General features: G+C 48.2%; 1 protein-coding gene across 1 annotated transcript in view; it reads right to left on the minus strand.

The window, feature by feature from the left end:
- FSTL4 (follistatin like 4) overlaps positions 1-26,980 on the minus strand; it is a 717,999-nt gene that overhangs the window by 602,935 nt on the left and 88,084 nt on the right. Inside the window, exons 3-4 of the mRNA XM_082378912.1 lie at positions 21,263-21,403; positions 12,020-12,125 (exon numbers count right to left, since the gene is read on the minus strand). The gene's annotated coding sequence lies outside the window, so the exon portion shown is untranslated. The remainder of the gene's footprint in view (positions 1-12,019; positions 12,126-21,262; positions 21,404-26,980) is intronic.

Raw genomic sequence — 26,980 nt, forward strand, 5'->3', positions numbered from 1 at the left:
ACTGGTGTTGGAATCCGAGAGAAAATGAAATCACCTTCATGGGGCTCCTTCTGACAGGTTTGTAAAAAACAGTAGAAATTCCTTCCCACCCCTACTGCCACAGTCCGCCTCATTCTAGAATGGTGGGCTCCCAGGCAGGACTTCGGAAAGCTCCTGCCATGAAGGCCTGCCTGTGAACGTCTCTGCTCAGGAGTCAGACTGCCAGGGTTCAGACCCTGCCTCCATCACTCTAGTTCTGTGACCTCGGGCACGCCCCTTAATATCTCTAGACCTCAGCTCCACCATCTACTGAGTTGGGAGGTTAGGTGGGAAAGCACATGCAGAGCATTTAGCCCAGCCTTTGCACCATGAGAAATTTCAGATAAATGTTAGCGATTGTCTTTAATAATACTAATGATCCAATAATGCAAGTTTAAAGTGGATGAGTAGGGTATACCCCAGTAACAAATGGCTTCGGCCTTTGAAAAGTGGACTTGCTGATATTTATGGGTAATCTGACCACAAAGTCAGTCTATTTCACGGATGCATAAACTGAGACCAGGAAGGCCAAGTGCTTGCCCCCAGACTCCAACCTCTAAAAGGCCAAGCAGGGCTAAAAGTCCCACACCAATCTCTCCACTGTGGGGAGAACACACCATTCCTTGACAAGCACCCATCAGAGAATTCATTTCATTTGCAGAGTGTGATAGATGTCATTGTGATCCCCGTTCTGCAGTTGAGAAGACTGAGGCCTAGATAGGTTAAGTGACTTATCCCAGGAAGCCCAGCTTGTAAATGGCAGAGAGGGATGTGATCCTACATCTGCCAGAACCCCGAGCCCCCAGTATTAACGAGGAGGTCACATCACTGCTTTCTCCACTCCAAGGAAAAGCTTTTGATCTTGCCCAGCAGCAAGACCCAGTGAAATGGTGACCTTGGGGAGGAAGGACCAGAGGCCCGGGGGACCAGGGCCATGGGGGCGATGAGAACCCAGCTGATAGGGAACACACGCCTTCACCTCTGACCTCCAGCGGGAACAGACCTTCCCTGGCACTGCGCTCACCCACCTCCCACTCCACCTCCCTTCACAAAGCTCCCCGCTCACACAGCACACTCACGACATGCCCCGCTCAGCCCTCCCCCCGAGGGCACGAGGCTGAGGACTGAACTCCTGCAGCCACGCCATGTGCCTCTTCCTCCTGGCGGCTGTTGGCAGCTGTGTTCCAAGGCACAGGGGGGCCTAAAGCAAAGAGAGGACTCCAGGTAGACGCACACTCTGATTCCAAGAGACGCCGATGGCCAAGAGTGACCCACCACAGGGAGGGAGAGCCCAGGAGTGTGTGCCATGATCCCTTAGCTGGTAACTAACCCCCAGCCCCACCCAACCAGGCTCAGCTGAAGCACCACGTGCCCAGCCCAAAGCCCACAGGGTTAGAGAAGGAGGAAGAAGGCCCCTGCCTTCCAGAAACACAGCACATCCTCCAGTAGGGCTGAGAGACCATCACAGAAGCCTGTGTGTGTGGCTCAGAGTCAGGTCGGGGTTCTTTCGGAGACAGAAGTCATGCCCAGGCCTGGGACCAGCCATGCTGGCTGAAGCTTCATGGAGGAAGCCAACATGCACAGTTTGCTTGCAGGGTCACCATCACCTGCCCATCTCCCTGGACGCCCATGTTCACCGGTAGCATCAGGTCAGGGAAGTTCGGCAGATGCCAGCCCACTGAAGGCCAGGTCTGCACTGTTGCTGGGCAAGAAGCAGGACAAGCATGACAGCTTTGGGGGATCTTTGAGGACCCAGGGGTCACGTTGTCTATTGACTCCCCCAGGATGTTCTGGTGAGCACCTTTGTGCTCTGGGTTAAAAGAGCTGGGAGAGCCTCTGCTGAGCCCTCTCCAGGCCCTCTGTGCTCCCAGAGCCCCCCGGACTCTTCTCCACCCGAAGAGCCCAGCTCCAGTGCTCTGTGCCTCCCAGGTGGCCTTTTACCCCCAGACGCCCACAAGCGAAGGAGGTCATCAGGTGTTTTACAACCCCCCTCGGGCAAAGCTGCATCCCCCACCACCCCACTTCTCTGAAGTAGGGAGCAAGGGATGTGTTCTACTTCAATGGCCGCAGTTAAATGTTTCATGGGCCAAAACTGAGGCCAGATCACTTTATAATCATTCTTCTGGCTCCTGCATAATTGATGTCCCTTATGCACTTTTCATGATCTAATTTATCTACCTCCTAAACTATTTTGTAAAACCTGAGTCCCATCTGTAATGATCTACGTCCCATTAGAAAGTCTGCCAAGGGATTGGCTCCCCCAGCCCCGTTTCTGGGCATAAACTAAGCTGCAACGGGTGGAGGCATGATAGCCTCCAGCAGGGATGGAGGCCTGATGGGCCTCAGCAACACCAGAGTGTTTCATTTAGAAAACACAACCAGGGGACTCAGAGGGCAGGGGGACTCCCCAGAGAGGCAGGGACAATGCAGGCCTGGTACCACTGGGGCCAGGCACTGGGAACCACTGGCTCTGCTCCAGCTTCCAGCAATGGCTTGCTCTAGGACCTGGACAAGCCACAGACCCCTCTTTGCTTCAGTCTCCTTAGCTGGAAAATGGGCCACGGGCACATCGCTTGTTGCTGAGATTATGAGATCACTGTGATGTTAGTACCTGCTCACCACGCAGGCGCACAGTAGGCCTGGACACTTGGGACTCAAGGCCCTGCTCCTTGGCAAGTTCCTCTCCCGCTGGCAGCCTCCCGAGCCCGGACTTGCCCCGGCCCCTGACAGTGATAAAGTCCCTCCCACGCACCCAGCCATTGAGCCCTGCCCATGTCTGTGCTTCTCCACGTCAAGCCTCCCTGAGCAGAGGCCAAACAAAGATGGATATTCCCTCTCTCCAGGCAAACACAGCATCTCAGTCAATCTCTTGGCACTTGAACCACACTCGTTGTTCCTGTGTGGAATTCCACAGATGCTTATAAACACTTTCATTATTTCTGAAGTTTTATTTATGGTTTTTGTTAAACCTTTACTCTGAAATTTGCCATTTTTAACACTCCCTCACTGAGTAAGATTTATACGGGTTCTTCACACAGAAGCTACCTGTAATGGACAGAGCCAAAATCAATTTAGAGGGTCTCAAGCGCAGCTGACAACTCATTTTTATTGAGAGAGCGTTTTCCCAGGAAAAGGAGAGAAAACCTTAAGATCCCAGAAACATCGGCTTCCCGAGAGGCTGGCGGCACTGAGCACACCTCTCTGTGCCTTCTTGCAGACGAGCTCCAGCAGCACCAGAGCCCTCTCCTCTTCAGACTAGGGATGGAAATGAGGGTACCAGTCTCCCCGGGGGCTCCTTGCCCCTCGGTGGGCTCGAAATGCTCGGGGGGCACATGTTGCCACTGAACCCAGTGATTTGATGGAGGCCAAGGGCAGGAAGTGGCAAGGATGGTGGGGAGAAGTCAGCCACTTTGCAAATTTATTTAATGTTCTAAAACTCTCATCTAGAATATTGTGAGATTTCCCAATTGCAGGATGTAAGTTACCATCACGTCATTTGTTGGCACTGGGGTGATCTTATAGCTGGAATTGGGCCCTTGATCGTGGTCTTGTGCTTTGAGTCCATAGGCAGCCACAATGCCTCATCTTGAAGTCCAGTCCACTGGACAGGGAAATTGAACCTGACCTCCTAGGCTACGGGAGTTCCAGAAAAGGAAAGTCTGTTTACCTGGTGGTGGGATCTCCCTGATGGCTTCTTCCCCCATTTGTAGTAAAAGCTGGCAAACCTTTTCTCATTCCTCAGATGTTTCCCTCTACCAGTATTTCTAAACATACGTTGCACTTTCTTCACAGCCATGTCATTTTGACTGGTTTTACAATCTTCTGGGAAGGGAATGGACACAGAAGTGGGACCCTAGGCCTCTTGCCATCCTCTGCTCTGGGGGTGGAGTGATGCTGCCCCGTCCCTCCCTTCTGGTTCAGGGAAGGGTCTCCTTGCCCACAGCATTTCTGTTGGGAAAGGTTTTTAGTCCCCTGATGCTTCCACCCTTCTGCTTCGGCATGTGCCCAGAAACCTGGGCTGATCTTTCTGCAATAGTGAACCCCTGGGCCACTGAAGAGTGACATGGCCTCACTGACACAAGAGATGGAATCAACAGGCAGACGCTTTTAAAGCCTTTAGAGAAAAAAATGAGATTATTTCATCTTTGGACTTTTCAATGCTGTTGGAAGGATTTTCTTTTTTCTCAACAGTGAAAATAACGTTATAAAAGCATCTTTTTTTGTTATTTGTTTGCATTCCTCCCCCACACTCTGGTGTTTTCAAATTAAAAAAAAAAAAGAAAGAAAGAAACTACAACACTTTTTGTACAAAAATACTTAAAAGATTTTTTAAAAACAAAATCGAAATAAAATTCCCATCTGAAAGGAACCTCACCCACATTTTTTCAGGCCTTGTCAAATAAGGAAATCTCTTCCTTTGAAGATCAATGGTAGAGAGATGACTTTGAACTCTTAATATCAGGCATTAGCAAGATAATGTTAGGTTTTACTAAGAATGAAAAGAATTTACCAATTTTCTTCCTGCAACTCTCTGGGCTCCACAGAGAAGCTAACGACTAGATAATTGTTCAATGACCCTTCTGGTCCATTCAGAAATGTTTAGAGGAAGAAGAGAAGTTCCTTAAGAGACTAGTTATCAAATGGCTGAGCCCTGTAGCCTGGCAAGACGACACAGGTCTGGAAAAAGCAGAATACCAAAGGGTCTGGGTGTATTAGTCGGCTTGGGCTGCCATCACAAAATACCAGATTGGGTGGCTTAACCGACACACATTTATTTCTTACAGTTCTGGAGGCTGGAAGTCCAAGATTAAGGTTCTGGTGATTTGGTCTCTGGTGAGAGCTCTCTTCCTGACTTGCAGGTGGCCTCCCATGGCCCTGTCCTCAAAGGGCCTTTCCTCAGTGCTTGTACACAGAGAGAGAGAAAGAGCTCTCCGGAGTCACTTCTTATAAGGACACTAATCCTATCAGATCCTGACCCCACCTTTATGACCCCATTTAACCTTAACTACCTCCTTAGAGGCCCCATCTCCAAATACAGCCACATGGGCATTAGGGCTTCTACATGTGAATTTGGTGGGGCAGGGGGCAGGGGGGGACACAAAGACTTAGTTCATAACACTGCATTCACCACAACCTGGTTCTTCCCTTCTTAGGAAATCCCTTCTCCAAGCCCCATTACCAACCCCCACTGTGTGGTCCAAACCTTCTCTATATTCCCTGCCTCTGGTCTCTACCTCTCCCCTCCCTGGTACATTCTTCAGGAGCCCCCAGGTTCCAGATGCCTCTGCCTAACCCACAGCTCCGAGTCCTTTCTCTGCTGAAACACCTCAGTGGATCCCTTACTCTGCACAGAATTAGGTCCATAATTCAGAGAGTCAGTAAGTGCAATGATTAAAAGTTTGGAGTCAGACCAACGTGCAAATTCTGGCTCTGACCTTTAATAGCTGTGTGATCTTGAATAATTTACTTAATGCCTCTGACCCTCAGGTTCATCTTCTGTAAAATGGGGAAAATAACAGCTCCCACTTCATCAGATTGTGCTGGAACAAAGAGAATGTGGGAAGTGCTTAACAGAATGCCTGGCGCTTAAAACTAAACAAAGCGTTAGCCCTGCTTGTCATTATATTCCATCAACCCCTTGGTGATCACATCCTATCTTGTGGCATTAACGCTATCTCAGGTCAACTGGCCCCTAAATTTACATCTCCATCCCCAATCTCTCTCTAGAACTCTACGAGGAAAGCCAGCTGCCCCGCACATCTCCACGCAGATGTCCACAACATCTCCGGCTTGTCACGCCTAAACCAGCTCCTGATCCAACCCCAACCTGCTCCACCCACAGCCTTCCCAATCCCCATCACTGAGGCTGAAACTGTGTCTTCATCTTTGACTCTTCCGGTCTCTCACACCCTCATTCAGTCTGTTAAGGAATCGTCCATGTCAAGAACGGAACTACTTGCCACCACTGGCATGACACCACTCCAGCGAGGCCACCGTCACCTCTCACCTGGGGCTGCAGCAGCCTCCCAAATGGTCTCCCTGCCTCCAGGTTTTCACAGTCAGGTTTGCACACAACACACAGAATGACACTTTCAAAGCAGAAGTCACATCACATCTCTCATCTACTCAAAGTCCCCCAGAGGCCCCCCCATCACTGACGCTGAAGTCCAAAGCCCTACGCTGGCCTCAAGGCCCCCAGGGGCTCTCTGACCTTCTCTCCTGCCACTGTCCCCCTGCTGCGACCGCATGGGCCTCCTGCTGCTCCTCAAGCACATCAGCTCTCCTGCCTCGGGATCTGATGCCTGGAATTCTCTGCCCCCAAATATCCCCCAAGCTGACTCCTCACATCCCTCTCAAATTGCTGAAATGTCATCTCAACGAGGCCTCTTCCGCAACGCTGGTCAAAACTGCAACCTCCCCCAAACACACACATACACCCCTGCTGTCCCCACCCTCTACTCATTCTTTCCCCCTACACTTACCTCTTCCTAACACACTGTATATATTACTTGCGTATTATATTTATTTGTTTACTGTCTGTCTTCCCCTGCTAGAATGTGAACTCACAAGGGAGCAACGTGTATCTGTGTTGTTCACGGCTGCACATCCAACCCCTAGCAGTGTTTAGCACATAGTAGTCACTCAGTAAGTACTTGTCAGCTGAAGGAAGGCTCAGCCGTTAACTCACACATTTATTCAGTAAATACCCACTGAGCATCTTCAAAGTGCATTAGGGCCTCGACCTTTCCAGCCACCTTCAGAACATCCCTCCACAGAACCTCTTACTAAGTGGCTCTCGTCTCTCTGTCTAGACACCTATGTTTTGGACGAACTTTCCCTGAAGCCTTGCCCACCCGTCTCCACGTGTGGAAATCCCATCCATCCTCCTACAGCCAGCCCCCCTCCTCCGTGAAGCCCTTGCAGCCAGTGTTGGGTGCTTGACGTTGGGTTTCTCCGTGCCTTTCCTCTGCCCATTCTCCCATCCCGCTGAGCATCGGCATGGATTGTGATCTATCCCATATTCCCTGCTAACCTCTGTGATCCTCAGTGTCGAGCCACATTTGCCCCGCTTAATCTCACCCGCTCTGCGAGGCACACCTCAGCTGCTCCAGAAAACCTGAGGAGTGCACTAGCGTGCATCTGTATCAGCCCGTAAATTAAAAAGTCAAAAGTAAACGCTAGTTTTGGAGAGTCAGCTCATTTGACCCCCTGAGACAAGAGTGCCATGAAATGATGTGATTACCTTCCTCCTACCTGGCTCACAGCCCTGTCAACAGCCCCAGAAGGAATATGCTGCCTTTCCGGGAGATGCATCTCCATCACGCAGCCCACGCACGTGCAGCCCCTCCCCCGCCGCAGGGACGTGCAGTCCTCCCCACACCTCAGCCCCTATCCTGGCTCCACCAAGACTGCTCCTCTGAGCACATTAGCTCGGGGGGAAATCCCGAACAGGACACTGTGCATCTAGGAAAATAAAAATGATACATTTGGTACAAATATGGGGGGTCTACGTGGCACCACACACCAGTTCAACTGGATTTTATCCTTGAAGTAATGAGTTATGCTGTTCAGTTTCTTGCTCCAAAGAAGGAATGAGGCATCCTCATGCATATGATCAAAAACATACCCTCCAGCCCTGCCCTGAGACCTCATGCTATGGGAAACCAGCTGACACATCACCCGTGACACCCCTGAGCTCATGTGTCCCCAAAGGTTGCCCATCCATACATGTCCATGTAGGAATTCAAAGAAAAGCAACATCTGTGTTTCCGACACTTCATCTGGCTTTCATCCCGCTCTTAGCAGGGGACTGATGGCGCCAAGGTTAGGAGAGGAGGCGAGGCCTCTGCTTTAATCACATTTCCACTCCTTCTGCTACTCTTCCCGGAGGGGACTGCAGTGGAAGTCACGGAAAGTCGAAGGAGCGGGATTACGTTAAATTAGACATCCCTCCCCAAGTCAACACTGATCCCACGGCCCAAAGCAGCAATCCAAGTTTTATTTGCTCATAAACAGTCATGGGACCAAACCTCAGGGAAAGGAACAGGAAAAGCCAAATGCCAGAGAGCAAGCAGCCCCGTGAAACACAGATGCGGGGCAGGGTGGGGGAGATCAGGTCCCTCCACAGAGGGACTGTCTTTGCCAGCTTGGGGGATGGATCTGGGTGGCTTTTCTAACTCCTTGGAATTCTACAAACACTTTTCTCGAGGAAGCATAAAAAAACACATAAAATAAGAGCTATGTTCTTAATGGCCCAACCTCTGCCAAAGAGCAGCGGTGGCACAGGCCCCACCAGCGGGCTCTTCTTCTCCCAAACCAACCTGAGACCTGGGGAGGGACCCCCATCTCAGAGCAGGGCTGGGACATCTTACCGGAAAATTGAGAGACCCCAATCCCAGCCCCGCCTTCTCGGTAACAACCCAAGTGATCTTAGGAAAACTCACATAACCTTTCTCAGCCTCTGCTTTGTCATTTCTAACGCGGGGCACATCCCCTCTGCCAGCTGTGAGGCCCTGGGGCCGCGTGATTAATGAGAGTGTATGTGATTAATGAGAGCGTATTATGAGCCAGGCCCCTGCTAAGCGCTTTGTATGCCCTAACTTATTTGATTCCTTCAACAATCCTATGAGATAGGTACTATGATCCCCATTTCACAGGCTGAGAACCTGAGACTTAGAGAGCCTAGGCCCCTGGTCTGAGGTCTCACAGCTGGAACGTGGCAGAGCTGGGAACAAAATCCAGATCCACGTCAAGTGCTTTTTAAGCCGTAAGCTATCAGACCTGACTCCACGCAATTCCGGGCCCTGGCCTAGCACACAGCAGCTGCTTAAGCAAAGCTTGTTCAGTCGAATTAAGTCCACTTCCTCGGACTTACATGCCAGAGCCACAGCCCTTAGGAGGCCCCTTCCCTGGAGGTTAGAAGCAGCCCCGGGTCTGTTTTTCTCCTCTTACAGGGAGAAGAACCACGGGAAAGTAGAAGCTACTTCTGACCCCTCCAGCTCTGTATTTAGGTTTTAACTGAGAGGAGGGGAAACAGCACATTTTCTTTCCCAACATCTTCTCTCATTTGAATATTGGATTTCTGCATGTTTTTGGATTTGTAGAAGCACGGTTCCCCAGAGGAATTCCCCGAGAAGCCACCTGCTTGTGTGCTTTTGCGACACCTTGGCAAAGGGAAATACAGGCTGCTAATCAATCATCCAAGGGGGGTGGCTCACTCTTTCCCTGGGAGATGGGTGAGCACGTGGCCTTGAGCATGAGGGCTACATTGCCAAAGAGACACAGATTCAGGCCCTGCAGATGCTGTGGCCATTCCAGGATCAACTCTGACTGGGGTCAGGTTGGGTCTGACACTTTGTATCAGAAATGCCAGGGGGCTGCCTCAGTGTCTGTGCCCAGAGCAGACCCCACTGCAGACACAGAGAGGGATGCAGACATAACACTGTGAGGATGCCCCACAGGAGTCAAGTCATAGCACTATCCCCCCAAGGCCAGCTTTGAAATGTGGCTGGCCAGTGCCACACTGACCCTTAGCTGTGGTTGCCCCAACTCCAGCACCATCTTAGTGGGCAGGAAAGCCTGGGTCTGTCCAAGCCATAGCAGGTCACACTCGGGCGGGCCCTCTAGGTGCAGTCCTCCCTTCCGGGACGGCCACTGGGTCCAATGTGTCTCACTAGGGATCAAGGTAACATTGGCAACAAACGTGTGAACAGACAAACCAGCTTCCAAGTAGAATCTTATTACCTAAGCCTTAACAAGCCCCAGAGCATTTGGTCTACCACGCAGTTTCATTGGTGGAGAAAGCCAGGCCTTGAGAGGTTCAAGTACTTGCCCAAGGACACACCACAAGCCTCCCAATCCAGGACTCCATTGTCTAAAAAAACAATGTATATACCTTCATTAAGAAAAACTTTATTGCAAAAAACTGCTAACCATCATCTGACAAAACAGCATTGCCACAAACCTTCTATTTATAAAAGATGCAACATCTGCGAATCACAATAAAGCGCAGAGCAGTAAGACAAAAAAAAAACAAAAACATTCGCAAGAACCAGCTCTGGGTCAGCGGTGCCCACCTTGAGCAGCCAGCAGCAACAAGGTGGGAGAAGGTGGCCAACTTGAGCCGTTCCTGGCCCCTATGAAGGGAGCTCCAGCCTCTCGGGTGGTTCCTGCTTCCTCTCTGTGTCCCTCTGCTCCTCTCTCAAGCTCAGGGAGCTTCTGTCACATGTTCAGGCTGCCCCTGTGCCTTGACAAAAAGGTTTTCAAACTGGAAGAATTCCCTTTAATATTTCATCACTATATGCAAAACAAGACAGTCAGAACAGCCCAGGGCCTGCGCTGCTGTAGGGGAGTGGGATTCGGCAGATGGAGTGTTTCTGCTCACATCTCGTCCTCCACCAAGCAGCCTAGGCCCAGGTGAGCTTCATTTGGCTGTGAAAGTGAGCACACATGCCTGCCTTCGGGCCAAATGCTCCGGCTGAACCATAAAGCATGAACCAGGAAGCAATCGGTCTGCAAACTCAGGCTGCCAGAGGGGCTGGCTGAGCGGTCGAGGTGAACAGATGTGTCTGCGCTCTGCTCTAGCGGGCCTGCTCCAAGCTCAGAGGAGGCCACAGCAGGCCAGATGATAAACTCCCTGCCTGATCTTCACCTTGGAAGGAAATTTACAGCGTGTGAGTCCATGAAGCATTGGGATTGGCCAAAAAGTTCGTTCTGATTTTTCCTGAGATCTTAGTCAGCATGAGAATATAGAGTAATCAGAGGGCCCCAAGGTGTGTGGGAGGACAGGAGACTTGCATAGGACTTTAATAGGCTTCCTGTAGCAAAAGGGATCTGCGGTCAAATGAGTTTCGGAAATACAGGATTAAAGAACGTTTAACAGATGCTTTTTGCCGGACTTCTCAGAGCCTTTGAAATGCTACTGTTGATTGGGAACCTCCAAGAAGGAAGCAGAGGATGGGGTATCCCCCAGTATTATTCAGCAAGCCACAGAGCAGCTCCCAGGACTGGTACCCAATGGAACCTTCTAAAATGGAGTGAAATAGTGTCTAGAGGATGTTTCAGAGAGAGACACAAATGTCCACAGCGGCCACATCTCTGTGAGGTCTTGGGAAATTCTGCCTCCTCTTCTATGAGGCCTAAATCCCCACCTGGGAACTGCCAATGAGTAAGAGAAGGGCACTGCCCAAGCTGGTGTCCACGTGGACACGTGTTGTGTGAAGGTACGTATGCAATGGGAGGGGTCCGCCGGGGTCCTCTGTGGGAGTCACAGGGCTCCCAAGCACTAAAGACCCTGACACACCCCTGAGTCCCTGAGGACCCTGCCCTGTGCACCCCCCTTTCCATCCCTGGTCCCCATCGTTCTCCTCTGCTACAACTCCTCCCTCTCCCAGCCATGTTCCAATGTGTCCCTTACACAGCTATCTCTCAGATAAGCACACAAGTTTCTTTTACAACCACAGAGAAACAAATCTGTGCTACCAGATGACCATGCAAAGCCAAAACGCTTTGAGAAATCTTAGGGATTAACAGTGCCCATCCCCAGCTCCATTAAAGACCAGATTGCATTGAGCCCAGGACTCCTTGGTCCCCTTCATGACCCCTCCTCCTCTCAGCCCTTCCTAGGAGTCAGTCTCAACCCCAGGTGCCTGGCCAGGGCTGGGCACCTTTTTTCCAACTCCCATCGCTAAATTCCACATCTCAGCCCTCACTCCTTTTCTCTGACCCCAAAGCCCATCTCATCCCTTGGGCAGTGCTGTGCTCCCCAAGTATGCCCTGAGGTCAACAGGTCTCCCCCCAGACTCTCAGCAAACCTCTGGAAACAGCCTCCGGGACCCAGCACACCCACAGAAGCCCGGCATGCCAAACTTCTCCCCCCAGCACACGCTTGTCATCCAAGGACAGTGTTGGCCCCAAAGCACTTCCTTCACATGGGGACGCAACAACGTCTGAGCGGAACCAAAACCTGCGGCAGCCCAGTAGCCCCAGCCTCACGTCTCACCTCGCTGTGCCCTCCTCTCACCCGCAGGACCGTTGCCCACACCATCGCTCATCAGATTTTCTCCTTCTGGGTTGATAGGGTCCTTCACAGGCTTCTCCTCATCAGGCTGAAAAGAAGTAAAGCATATTTTAATTCATACACTTTGGGATTCTTTAAAAAATGGGGTTTAGGGACTCATAACGTATGATCTTTGAAATCCAGCTAATCGAGCGGCCTCATTTTCCCAGAAGAGCAAACTCGGGCTGAGGGGGGTGAGGAGAGGTACAGTTCTGAGAGGAGGTATCTTCAGAGGGAAGCTTTTAAAAATGCCAGATTTTATTACTGTGAACACATGAACCCTTCCCGTGAGTGTGGTTCCTGGGCATGGCTTTACGTCAGCTCAGCAATGAGACTACGTTTAGAGAGAAAACTTCCAAAACGATCACACAAACCAGCATTAACGAGAGCAGAACAGAAACAACACACACCGAGTGCAGGTGTGGGACTCAGAGAGATGCCAGGAGTGGAGACTGGCACCCACAGGCAGGGACTCCCCGCACCTCTCTGAGCTCCTGGCAGGTGAGCAGATCTGCCTTCCCAGAAGCCCACCTGTCTGCAACCCACCCTGAGCACAGGGCTCGGAGGCAGGTCTTGGGCTCCCACTGGGACCCGGAGACACTTGGTGCCAGGGCCAGGGAAGCACCAAGTCTCCCCTGCCGCCCTGCTGGTGTGCTGTATGCAAACGCTTAATGATCTCACCTCCCGCCCTGCTGGTGTGCTGTATGCAAATGCTTAATGATCTCCCCTCCAGCCCTGAGAAGGCACACACACACACACAATTCATTCACCCTGCCTGAATTTGCCAGGACAGCCCCACATGGGATGTCGTAACAAGGTCCAGGGCAGAGACACTATGGGTGCTGAGTACCAGGCTCCCCACAGCGCCTTGGCCCCTTAGCAAGGAGGAAACGAGCCGCTAAGGTTCTGGAGAGTTCACCCCACGCCCAGCACCGTGAGTGCCCTTCTCTCTTAGTGTGTACACAGCCTGCTGGGGGAAGCCAGAGACATGCATGAAAGAGCAGCATGAGGGTCCCTATGGGTCCCTAGCCACCGAAATGCATGAGTCATGCAGAGGTCGATGGCCACAGGAGGTCAGTGAGGGATATTAGGGACCAGGAAAATTTAAGGAAAGGAGGCTACAAAATGGGTTAACTGTGGAAAGGAGAGTGTTGAGAACGGGTCGTTGAGTGTTGAGAACGGGTCGTTCCAAATAGGGGAGCAGTGAGAGCCAGGGGCCGGAGGTAGAGGTGCGATGGGCAGGAGCACGGGCCTCAGTGCAGGAAGCCAGGAGCCGAGCCCTGCCCCAAGGCCAAGGTGAAGAGGGGGCCTCCACTTCCTCCTCTCACTGCCCACTGTGAGCCCCTCAGCTGGCATTTTCTCCTTCTACCCCCTACCCCCAAAATATTTCCCTTTCTCAAAATAACTACTTTGCAGCACTTTCTTCAGGGGCTTTTAATGGCTTTTGAAATATAAGCCTGGGGCTGCAAACGCTGCCTGGCCAATTTGCTGGAACACTTCACCTCGCCAGAAATTCCTTCTAAAATGACTTTTCTTCTTCCACCACAGAGTCTTTGGATCAATGGGCCTTTTAATCATCAATTATAAGAACTTTTTTTTTTTTAACATCTTTATTGGAGTATAATTGCTTTACAATGTTGTGTTAGTTTCTGCTGTATAACAATGTGAATCAGCTATATGCGTACATATATCCCCATATCCCCTCCCTCTTGAGCCTCCGTCTCACCCTCCCTATCCCACCCCTCTAGGTGGCCACAAAGCACCCAGCTGATCTCCCTGTGTTATGCAGCTGCTTCCCACTAGCTATCTATTTTATATTTGGTAGTGTATATATGTCAGTGCTGCTCTCTCACTTCATCCCAGCTTACCTTTCCTCCTCCCCGTGTCCTCAATTCCATTCTCTACATCTGCGTCATTACTTCTGTCCTGCCCCTAGGTTCTTCAGAACCATTTTTATTTTTTGACACCTTTATTGGAGTATAATTGCTTTACAATGGTGTGTTAGTTTCAGCTTTATAACAAACTGAATCAGCTATATACATACATATATCCCCATATCTCTTCCCTCTTGAGTCTCCCGCCCACCCTCCCTATCCCACCCCTCTAGGTGGACACAAAGCACCAAGCTGATCTCCCTGTGTTATGTGGCTGCTTCCCACCAGTTATCTATTTTACATGTGGTAGTGTATATATATCCATGCTACTCTCTCACTTCGTCCCAGCTTATCCTTCCCCCTCCCCGTGTCCTCAAGTCCCTCCTCTACATCTGTGTCTTTATTCCTGTTCGGCTCCTAGGTTCCTCAGAACCATTCTTTTTTTTTTTTTTTAGATTCCATATATATATATGTGTTAGCATACGGTATATGTTTTTCTCTTTCTGACTTACTTCACTCCGTATGACAGACTCTAGGTCCATCCACCTCACTAGAAATAACTCAGTTTCGTTTCTTCTTATGGCTGAGTAATATTCCATTGTATATATGTACCATATCTTCTTTACCCATTCATCTGTCAATGGACACTTAGGTTGCTTCCATGTCCTGGCTATTGTAAATAGAGCTGCAGTGAACATTGTGGTGCATGACTCTATTTGAATTATGGTTTTCTCAGGGTATATGCCCAGTAGTGGGATTGCTGGGTCATACGGTAGTTTGATTTTTAGTTTTTTAAGGAACCTCCATACTGTTCTCCAGAGTGGCTGTATCAATTTACATTCCCACCAACAGTGCAAGAGGGTTCCCTTTTCTCCACACCCTTTCCAGCATTTATTGTTTCTAGATTTTTTTGATGATGTCCATTCTGACCAGTGTGAGGTGATACCTCATGGTAGTTTTGATTCACATTTCTCTAATGATTAGTGATGTTGAGCATCCTTTCATGTGTTTCTTGGCAATCCGTATATCTTCTTTGGAGAAGTATCTATTTAGGTCTTCTGCCCATTTTTGGATTGGGTTGTTGGTTTTTTTGATATTGCACTGCATGAGCTGCTTGTATATTTTGGAGATTAATCCTTTGTCAGTTGCTTCATTTGCAAATATTTTCTCCCATTCTGAGGGTTGTCTTTTGGTCTTGTTTATGGTTTCCTTTGCTGTGCAAAAGCTTTTAAGTTTCATTAGGTCCCATTTGTTTATTTTTCTTTTTATTTCCATTACTCTAGGAGGTGGATCAAAAAGGATCTAGCTGTGATTTATGTCACAGAGTGTTCTACCTATGTTTTCCTCTAGAGTTTTATAGTGTCTGGGCTTACATTTAGGTCTTTAATCCATTTTGAGTTTATTCTTGTGTATGGTGTTAGGGAGTGTTCTAATTTCATTTTTTTGCATGCAGCTGTCCAGTTTTCCCTGCACCACTTATTGAGGAGGCTGTCTTTTCTCCATTGTATATTCTTGCCTCCTCTTTCAAAGATAAGGTGACCGTATGTGCGTGAGTTTATCTCTGGGTTTTCTATCCTGTTCCATTGATCTATATTTCTGTTTTTGTGCCAGTACCATACTGTCTTGATTACTGTAGCTTTGTAGTATAGTCTGAACTCAGGGAGCCTGATTCCTCCAGCTCCGTTTTTCTCTCTCAAGATTGCTTTGGCTCTGTGGGGTCTTTTGTGTTTCCATACAAATTGTGAAATTTTTATTCTAATTCTGTGAAAAATGCCATTGGTAGTTTGATAGGGATTGCATTGAATCTGTAGATTCCTTTGGGTAGTATAGTCATTTTCACAATGTTGATTCTTCCAATCCAAGAACATGGTATATCTCTCCATCTGTTTGTAACATCTTTAATTTCTTTCATCAGTGTCTTATAATTTTCTGCACACAGGTCTTTTGTCTCCTTAGGTAGGATTATTCCTAGGTATTTGATTCTTTTCATTGCAATGGTAAATAGGAGTGTTTCTTTCATTTCTCTTTCAGATTTTTCATCATCAGTGTACAGGAATGCAAGAGATTCCTGTGCATTAATTTTGTATCCTGCTACTTTACCAAATTCATTGATTAGTTCTAGTAGTTTTCTGGTAGCATCTTTAGGATTCTCTATGTATAGTATCATGTCATCTGCATACAGTGACAGTTTTACTTCTTTTCTGATTTGGAATCCTTTTATTTCTTTTTCTTCTGTGATTGCTGTGGCTAAAACTTCCAAAACTATGTTGAATAATAACAGTGAGAGTGGGCAACCTTGTCTTGTTCCTGATCTGAGAGGAAATGGTTTCAGTTTTTCACCACTGAGAACGATGCTGGCTGTGGGTTTGTCATAAAAGGCCTTTATTATGTTGAGGTAAGTTCCCTCTATGCCTACATTCTGGAGAGTTTTTATCATAAATGGGTGTTGAATTTTGTCAAAAGCTTTTTCTGCATCTATTGAGATCATCATATGGTTTTTATCCTTCAGTTTGTTAATATGGTGTATCACATTGATTGATTTGCATACATTGAAGAACCCTGCATTCCTGGGGTAAACTCCATTTGGTCACGGTGTATGATCCTTTTAATGTGCTGTTGGATTCTGTTAGCTAGTTTTTGTTGAGGATTTTTGCATCTATGTTCATCAGTGATATTGGCCTGTAGTTTTCTTTTTTTGTGACATCTTTGTCTGGTTTTGGTATCAGGGTGCTGGTTGCCTCGTAGAATGAGTTTGGGAGTGTTCCTTCCTTTGTTATTTTTGAAAGAGTTTGAGAAGGATAGGTGTTAGCTCTTCTCTAAATGTTTCATAAAATTCGCCTGTGAAGCCATCTGGTTCTGGGCTTTGTTTCTTGGAAAATTTTTTTTTTTTTTTTTTTTTTTTTATGGCTCTGTTGGGTCTTCGTTTCTGTGCGAGGGCTTTCTCTAGTTGTGGCAAGCGGGGGCCACTCTTCATCGCGGTGCGCGGGCCTCTCACTATCGCGGCCTCTCTTGTTGCGGAACACAGGCTCCAGACGCGCAGGCTCAGTAATTGTGGCTCATGGGCCTAATTGCTCCGCGGCATGTGGGATCTTCCCAGACCAGGGCTCGAACCCATGTCCCCTGCATTGGCAGGCAGATTCTCAACCACTGCGCCACCAGGGAAGCTCTCTTGGTAGATTTTTAATCACAGTTTCAATTTCAGTGCTTGTGATTGGTCTGTTTATATTTTCTATTTCTTCCTGGTTCAGTCTTGGAAGGTTTTGCTTTTCTAAGGACTTGTCCATTTTTTCCAGGTTGTCCATTTTATTGGCATAGAGTTGCTTGTAGTAATCTCTCATGATCCTTTGTATTTCTACAGTGTCAGTTGTTACTTCTCCTTTTTCATTTTCTATTCTGTTGATTTGAGTCTTCTCCCTTTTTTTCCTGAGGAGTCTGGCTAATGATTTATCAATTTTGTTTATCTTCTCAAAGAACCAGCTTTTAGTTTTATTGATCTTTGCTATTGTTTTCTTCATTTCTTTTTCATTTATTTCTGATCTGATCTTTATGATTACTTTCCTTCTGCTAACTTTGGGTGTTTTTGTTCTTCTTTCTCTATTTGTTTTAGGTGTAAGGTTAGGTTGTTTATTTGAGATTTTTCTTGTTTCTTAAGGTAGGATTGTATTGCTATAAACTTCCCCCTTAGAACTGCTTTTGCTGCATCCCATAGGTTTTCATTGTCCTGTCGTGTTTTCATTGTCATTTGTTTCTAGGTATTTTTTTGATTTCCTCTTTGATTTCTTCAGTGATCTCTTGGTTACTTAGTAGCGTATTGTTTAGCCTGCATGTGTTTGTATATTTTACAGTTCTTTTTCCTGTAATTGATATATAGTCTCATAGCGTTGTGATCAGAAAAGATACTTGATACGAATTCAATTTTCTTCAATTTACCAAGGCTTGATTTGTGACACAAGATATGGTCTATCCTGGAGAATGTTCTATGAACACTTGAGAAGAACGTGTATTCTGTTGTTTTTGGATGGAATGTCTTATAAATATCAATTAAGTCCATCTGGTTTAATGTGTCATCTAAAGCTTGTATTTCCTTATTAATTTTCATTTTGGATGATCTGTCCATTGGTGAAAGTGGGTGTTAAAGTCCCCTACTATGATTGTGTTACTGTCGATTTCCCCTTTTATGGCTGTTAGCATTTGCCTTATGTATTGAGGTGCTCCTATGTTGGGTGCATAAATATTTACAATTGTTATATCTTCTTCTTGGATTGATCCCTTGATCATTATGTAGTGTCCTTCTTTGTCTCTTGTAACAGTCTTTATTTTAAATTCTATTTCGTCTGATATGAGAAGTGCTACTCCAGCTTTCTTTTGATTTCCATTTGCATGGAATATCTTTTTCCATCCCCTCATTTTCAGTCTGGATATGTCCCTAGGTCTGAAGTGGGTCTCTTGTAGACAGCATGTATATGAGTCTTGTTTTGGATCCATTCAGCCAGTCTTTGTCTTTTGGTTGGAGCATTTAATCCATTTACATTTAAGGTAATTATCAATATGTATGTTCCTATTACCATTTTCTTAATTGTTTTGGGTTTCTTTCTGTAGTCTTTTCCTTCTCTTGTGTTTCCTGCCTAGAGAAGTTCCTTTAGCATTTGTTGTATAGCTGGTTTGGTGGTGCTGAATTCTCTTATCTTTTGCTTGTCTGTAAAGGTTTTAATTTCTCCATCGAATGTGAATGAGAGCCTTGCTGGGTAGGGTAATCTTGGTTGTAGGTTTTTCCCTTTCATCACTTTAAAATGTCCTGCCACTCCCTTCTGGCTTGCAGAGTTTCTGCTGAATGATCAGCTGTTAACCTTATGGGGATTCCCTTGTATGTTATTTGTTGCTCTTCCCTTGCTGCTTTTAATAGCTTTCGTTTGTATTTAATTTTTGATAGTTTGATAAATATGTGTCTTGTCATGTTTCTCCTTGGCTTTATCCTGTATGGGACTCTCTGTGCTTCCTTGATTGACTATTTCCTTTCCCATATTAGGGAAGTTTTCAACTATAATCTCTTCAAATATTTTCTCAGTCCCTTTCTTTTTCTCTTCTTCTTCTGGGACCCCTATAATTCTAATGTTGGTGCATTTAATATTGTCCCAGAGGTCTCTGAGACTGTCCTCAATTCTTTTCATTCTTTATTCTTTATTCTGCTCTGTGGTAATTATTTCCTCTATTTTATCTTCCAGGTCACTTATCCTTTCTTCTGCCTCAGTTATTCTGCTATTGATTCCTTCTAGAGAATTTTTAATTTCACTTATTGTGTCGTTCATCATTGTTTGTTTGCTCTTTACTTTTTCTAGGTCCTTGTTAAACGTTTTCTTTATTTTCTCCATTCTGTTTCCAAGATTTTGGATCATCTTTACTATCATTACTCTGAATTCTTTTTCAGGTAGACTGCCTATTTCCTCTTCATTTGTTTGGTCGGGTGGGTTTTTACCTTGCTCCTTCATCTGCTGCATATTTCTCTGTCTTCTCATTTTGTTTAACTTTCTGTGTTTGGGGTCTCCTTTTCGCAGGCTGCAGGTTCATAGTTCCTGTTGTTTTTGGTGTCTGCCCCCAGTGGGTGAGGTTGGTTCAGTGGGTTGTGTAGGCTTCCTGGTGGAGGGGACTGGTGCCTGCCTTCTGGTGGGTGGGGCTGGATCTTGTCTTTCTGGTGGGCAGAGCCGCATCCAGTGGTGTATTCTGAGGTGTCTGTGACATTATTATGATTTTAGGCAGCCTCTCTGCTAATGAGTGGGGCTGTGTTCCTGTCTTGCTGGTTGTTTGGCACTGGAATATGCTGGCATTTGGGCAGTGCTGGGTCTTAGCACTGAGACAGAGATCTCTGGGAGACCTCTCACCAATTGATATTGCATGGGTCTGAGAGGTCTCTGGTGGTCCAGTGTCCTGAACTCTCCCACCTCAGAGGCTCAGGCCTGACTCCAGGCCGGAGTACCAAGACCCTGTCAGCCACACGGCCAGAAGAAAAGGGAGAAAAAAATGAAAGAAAAAAAAAATAAGAATAATAAATTTTTCAAAAATTATTAAAATTAAAAAATAAAAGAACAAGATAATAATAAAAAAAGAAGAGAGCAATGAAACCAATAAACAAATCCACCAATTATAACAAGCACTAAACACTAAACTAAGATAAACATAAAAATCAGAAACAAATCAGTCACGGACAGCAAACCCCAAGTCTACAGTTGCTCCCAACGTCCACCACCACAATTTTGGGACAATTCGTTGTCTATTCAGGTATTCCACAGATACAGGGTATATCAAGTTGATTGTGGGGATTTAATCCTCTGCTCCTGAGGCTGCTGGGAGAAATTTCCCTTTCTCTTCTTTGTTCACACGGCTCCTGGGGTTCAGCTTTGGTTTTGGCCCCACCCCTGTGTGTAGGTCACCCTCAGGCCTCTGTTCCTACCCAGACAGGAGGGGGTTAAAGCAGCGGCTGATTAGGGGCTCTAGCTCATTCAGGCTGGGCGGAGGAAAGGATAGAGTATTTATAATCAGAATGGAGGGCTAGCCTGCGGTGGCAGAGGCCAGCATGACATTGCAACAGCCTGGGGCACGCCGTGTGTTCTCCCAGGGAAGTTCTCCCTGGATCACGGGACCCTGGCAGTGGTGGGCTGCACAGGCTCCCGGGGGTGGGGGGGTGGGTGTGGATAGTGACCTGTGCTTGCACACAGGATTCTTGGTGGCTGCAGCAGCAGCGTTGGCATTTCATGCCCATCTCTGGGGTCTGAGCTGATAGCTGTGGCTTGCGCCCCTCTCTGAAGCTAGTTTAGGTGGTGCTCTGAATACCCTCTCCTCGCGTACCCCGAAACATGGTCTCTTGCCTCTTAGGCAGTTCCAGACTTTTTCCCAGACTCCCTCCCAGCTAGCTGTGGTGCACTAGCCCCCTTCAGGCTGTGTTCACGCAGCCAACCCAAGTCCTTTCCCTGGGATCTGACCTCCGAAGCCCGAGCCTCAGCTCCCAGCCCCCACCTGCCCCGGCCGTGAGCAGACAAGCCTCTCAGGCTGGTGAGTGCTGGTCAGCAGCGAGCCTCTGTGAGGGAATCTCTCTGCTTTGCCCTCGGCACCCCTCTTGCTGCGCTCTCCTCCGTGGCTCCAAAGCTTCCCTCCCACCCAGCCCCCCATCTCCGCCAGTGAAGGGGCTTCCTAGTGTGTGGAAACCTTTCCTCCTTCACACCTCCCTCCCACTGGTGCAGGTCCCGTCCCTATTCTTTGTCTGTTATTTCTTTTTTCTTTTGCCCTACCCGTACATGGGGGTACGTGGGGAGTTTCTTGCCTTTTGGGAGGTCTGAGGTCTTCTGCCAGTGCTCAGTAGGTGTTCTGTAGGAGTTGTTCCCCATGTACATGTATTTCTGATGTATTTGTGGGGAGGAAGGTGATCTCCACATCTTACTCCTCCGCCATCTTGAAGGTCCCACTATAAGAAGTTTTAAAAGTCACTTTTAGAAGGCTGTCACGGCAAGCCTGCTCAGCTATTTTCTCTATTCCCAACGGACTGCCTGGTGGCGACAGGAAGCATGTGCCAGCGGGAGGCGGGTGGGTGGGAGCAGCCTTCATCCATCACCCAGCGACAGGCCCCTGGTGCCTGGGGGGTCCTCAGAGCACACATCTGCAGCCTGGGCAGCGCAGGCATAATTTATCACAGGCAGGTTGTCGCCTGCACCCCGTCGGGTTTATCTGTTTGCTGGCTGCTTCTCCTCTCACTGACCTCCAAATGCTCTGTTCCTCGGGACCCGGGTCTGGTCTCCCTCAACACCACACACAGGCGCCCACATCCATGACTTCACTCACCATCTCTGGGCTGAGAGCTCCAGCACTTGTGTCTCCAGCCCAGACCCATATATCCAACTGCTTCCCTGATATCTCCTCCAACTCAAAATGTCCAAGACAGAATACGTGTGCCTGTGTTTATTTCCCCCAAAGGCACCTCAGCTAATGGCATCACCATCCCCCAAGGCTGCAGCCTTGCAGCCATCCTTATTCTCTTTCTCCTCATCACCACACCCCATCCAGCTCTACCCACAAGTTTGCATGGCTTTACCTCCAAGCTACATCGTGAATCCAGCACTTGGTGCCGCCTCCACTGCTAATAGCCTCTTCCAAGCACCGCCATCTCTCCCCACCCGGCAGCCCAGCCTCCTCCTGCTCTGCTTCAAATGCAGCCAGGGAAGCAGCCCTGCAATTAGCATAGTTACAGCAGCGTCCCCACCCACTGCCAGCCCGGCCTTGACTTGAGAGGTTCAAGTGCAGTTGGGGGGATGCCCTCCTCCCTGCCAGGTGATGTGAGGGGGGGAGCACTTAAAGGGGGCATGAGGGAGCTGGACAGTGGCCTCTCGTGCTCATAGCTGAGGGCTCTGGTAGAATGGAATCAAGGTCCTATTCCCAGGCAAACTGGGGGTGGCAATGGAGACCTTACCCCCAGCCTGGCCTTCAGGCCCTCAAATATTGCCCCTTCCAGCCTATTCACCCAGCCCTGCCAGCAGGAACCCCATTTCCCTGCTCAGAGCCCTGGCATCCAAACACACTTCCCCATTCCCTACCCCTTTAGCCTCATCAAAATCCAAAATCCAGCCATGCTTTAGCTCTCAGCTTAATGTCCCCTTCTCAAGGAACCTCCCTGCCCCAGAGCCAGGTCAGTCTTATCACCCCATGCTTCCCCCTTGGAGCATGTATCCCATCACCCGTGAGTAATGGATTCACCAACTGGGTGCTGTTTTTGCTTTGTTGATTGTTTCATTTTGCTGACTTTAAGTTTGGTGAGGGCCAGGACTGAGCTTGTTTTGTTGATCCCAGGGCCTTTCACACACTAGGTTCTCAGTAAATATTGACTGAATAGGTGCATAATTCAGCATTTTCTAAGTAGGAGCCCAAGGGATCAAGACAGAAAGACGAGAGAGGGAGAGCACTTGGATCCTTCCTGAATGGGGTACATTTCACCTTAAAACCCATGCAGCTGCAAAGCCTAGTTATTTTCAAACAAGGTGTCAAGGAAAAGACCAAATATGGCTCTTAAAAATAAGTTCATGGCAAATGCAACATAACTGAGGGGAGCAAGGAGCTTTGCTACACCCCAGGGAGAAGTCCAGCTGCTGGACAGTCACACCTGCTGGACACTTGCCAGCTCTCCCAGAGCTGGGGAAGGGTCCGGCTGGACGCTCAGGTACATGCAAGATGATGCCGACCAAGCTGAGGGCTCTCACATGGCATTTCTTCTCTGCCTGGAGTCACCGTCATCCCAGCCCAAGCTTCTTCCTTTTCTCTTTAGTTCTAGAAATATGTTGCTTTCACTTACAATTTTTATTCCTTGGGGGATCATCCCTCCTGCTCTCCATGTGGTACTGTGAGGTTATTCATGACAATTCCCCTCCCCCAGCCCCAGCCTCTGGCCACAGATGTGGGCAGGTGTGCCAAGCCAAAACAGGTACAACACCATGTCCCCTTAAACATAGTAATTTGTCCAGGTGGACACCTGACCCAGCAAGCCCAATCATTTTCAGGTTTATAGATCCATACACGGAGAGGAAGCTTACCTTCCACTGACTCACCAAGCTAGGATCATGTGAGCCTAGACATGCTAGTAGCACTTTTCCCTGACTATGTGAAGGAAGCCCACCTACAGCAGGAGAGAATGAGACCAACACTTGAATGAACATCAGAGAGAGCAGAGCCAAGAGAGGGAGAAGGTGGGAGAAAGAGAATCATTTCTGCTGCTAAATCCAGCCTTGCCTGAAGGCAGACACCCCTGAATTTCTCAGTTACATGAGTCAATAAACATCCTTTTTGGCTCAAGTAGGTTTGCCTATCATTTACATTCAAGAGTTTAGATGAATATAGCCCTCATCGTTGGGAGCTCCCATGATTAACCCCTGCGTCCATGAACAAACTTGCCTCTTCCAATATCGGGCCAAGTGTCTAAGATTATAGTCTGAGAGGAAGAGCTGGCCATGCCTGGCCAGTAGGCCAGAGAAGAGAAACCCCAGCTGAGTCCAGGCTCCATACCTCAACCCAGTCCCCAGAGATGCAGCTCCCGTGCAGGCCTCATGTTTCTCCACCATGGACTTCAGAAGCTCTCAACACAAGAGCTGTTATTTCTACTTCCCAGGCCCAGGAGCACTTTCTGGAGTTCCAGCCCCTCTCTCCTAAATGGAAGTAAATCCTCTGGAAGCCCACCACTCACCCCACTCTTAGGGGCAGAATTGTGGTCTTTCTGGGTGGAATAGAAATGCCCCTCTGAATGGCGCTCCCACCCACACTTTGTTATTTCAGAAACGTGTTCAGCTCCTATTCTGTGCCAGGCACTGTGCTAGGCTTTGGGGCTACAAAGACCCTGTACCAACTTGTCTACTGTCTACGTGGTATCATTGTGGCCCCTTCTACACTCTCTCCTGAATCACAGGAGATTCCCAGAGTCCCTTGTCCACAGGGTTCCAGTTAGATTCTGCCAGCAAGAGCCACTCATGTGAGATCCAGAGGCTAAGGAGAGGTAGAACCCATGCTTTTCTGGTAGCAGCTGGGAGCAGGTGATCTGAGGTTTCGTCACTAGCTTCCAGGTTTCCTCTGAGAATCTCCTACTCCAATGCTATAGGTGGTTGAGACCATCATCTGCAGCTTCCCGTGAGATTTCTATACTTTCAAATTTCCTGAATGTGAACTTTCTGACCTTTGCTTTCCCCCACCCCACCCCCAACAACTGCGTGAGGCCCTAAATCCCTACATTTGACCACTTTCTGCTCAAAATGCCTAATGCAGCTCCTGATTTTTGTTTCTTCTAAAGGACCTTGCCTTCATCCTAGGGGAAGGCAGCAGGACCAAAGCTGCCCCGCAGCCACCCAGGTGAAGAGCTGGGCTGTCCTGGCACTGTTAAGAAGAGTCCTTGTCTCTAAAGCCTTGCCTGGCCACATTGTCCTGGGGGCCTGCTGGACACTAGACCATGGATCTACTGTAGTACCTAGTATATCATGGTGAATCAGCTCAGTCGTGGATTATACGGCCATCAAAAACATGGATCTCACCAGACAAAAATAAGTGACCTTAGACTGGTGGGTATACTAGGGTTGAAAACACACACAAACACACACAAACACACATACACACACACACACACACATATACACAGTAAAACTGTATCTCCTTCCCTTAGACACTAAAAGGGCAAGATGGAACAATCCATAACAGGAATAAAACAGTCTGACCCGTAATTAACTGCTCATCTATGTGATATCTAGAAAGGGGCCCAGGGGAGCCATTAATGCCGGCACCAGTCACCCACTGTTATCTGTGTGCAGCCCTCCTGGACGGGGGCTTCCCAACTCTCTCCTTGACTCTCAGGACCGCTCCTGTTGGGACCCTCTTATGACGCTCAGAGGGCCTTTCTCTTAATCCCACCTCTCTCTGAGTCCCAGCCCCACTGCCTCCTTGGTTTCTTAATTCCCTCTGCTCGCCCCTCCTAGAACCCCACTTTTGGCCCCCTCGGTCTTCAGACTCAGTACTCCGTCATCCTGCTCCCACATCTGCCGCCATTTCCCAGCCCATTGCCCATCAAGCTTGAGAAGGCGTCAGAGCCAGGCCCCCGGGGAGAGAATGAAGGAGACCCTCATCTTCCCATCAAATATCCAGCAGACACCCAGGCCCCCACTCTGCCAAGGAGTCCGCCCTGGGCCCAGCGCTGCGTGCTATTTGCAGAAAGAGTGCCTGCCTCCATTCTCCCCCTGAGGTCTGCCAGCTCAGTGTATGCCCCAGAAAGGAGGTGTGTGCCACGCTCCAGCCGGAGCGGACGAGAATAGCAAACAGAAAAACCAGCCTTCCACACATGCATATGGAAAAACACAGGCAAAATGTTCACTGTTATATCAGGGTGGTAAGATGGTAGAGTTATTTTTTAGGATTCTGTATTATTATTTTTTCAATAAAAAAGAAAATAAAGTATAAAGAGATCATTAGCTCTCTCAGGTCTTCCTTAAATGGGTGCTGAAATTAGCCCACACAGTACTGTGGGAGCAGCGCTTCCCCGTCCTCTCTTTGTTTGAATAGCTGTCCCACTTTCAGGATGCCCTGTGACCTACTCTCCACTCAGTTCTCCCAACAGACTTGAGACTTCCACGGCACTGCTATCTGAGCACTGTTTTGAGTTCTATAAGAAACATTCAACCACGTGGAGGCTGTGGGTGTGACCCGTGCCCAACCCTCAGTTCCCACCAGACCTCCTAGCTCAAGGTCCCTACTCTGAATCTCGACATTATCATCTCCATGGGGCAGAATGTGCAAACCAAGTTAACATCCCCATGGGGACTGCAGTCCAGGCCTCCCGATCCATCCCCCAGTAGGAAGGCCCTCTCCAGGTCACCAAGTTGCCTACATCCCCATGTATGTTACACAGTCTAATGAAATTTGCTGGAATCCCCCCAGCCAATATTGCCAACTCTTCTTTTATATTCTGTTCTAAAAACCGGTCAAACACATCATCTCTGCCCCACAAAACAAATTTATTTTTTTGAGTCATGTAGGAAAAAACTGATGTTGAAATGCTGTGAGGGTAGAGGCTTTTGTCTTGGTGTCAGGCGTCTGTGAAATCTAATGGGAGCCATTCTTTGACAACATTATCTGTGTTTGGCTAATTTGGTGGAGCAGACAACGTCCTCTATTGAGCAGGAAGAATAGAACACACAGTCCTACAAAAGCAGAGAGTTGGCCCATCGTGGATAATTTTCTTCCACTATTCATTCCGCAGATAGGCACTCAATTACAGACATGTTCACAGGTAAATTTCCATTCATTCTCTTATCACCTCCACACATTCATTTCATCACATTCATTTTATCAATAAAATAGTCATTTTCAAAATAGCTTGAAGCAGAGATGTGTGTCAGTAAACAAAGGGCAGGCTTCCCTATCGCAGTATATTTTGTCCTGATTATTTTTTCTTTTACCCCTTAGAAATCTCTGTGGCTAATTCACTCTTTTGGTCCCCTCTTGCCAACTTTTTTCCTATTAATGA

Source organism: Balaenoptera borealis (assembly GCF_965194805.1).
Source record: "Balaenoptera borealis genome assembly, chromosome: 2".
In the NCBI taxonomy this organism is placed as follows: Eukaryota; Metazoa; Chordata; class Mammalia; order Artiodactyla; family Balaenopteridae; genus Balaenoptera; species Balaenoptera borealis.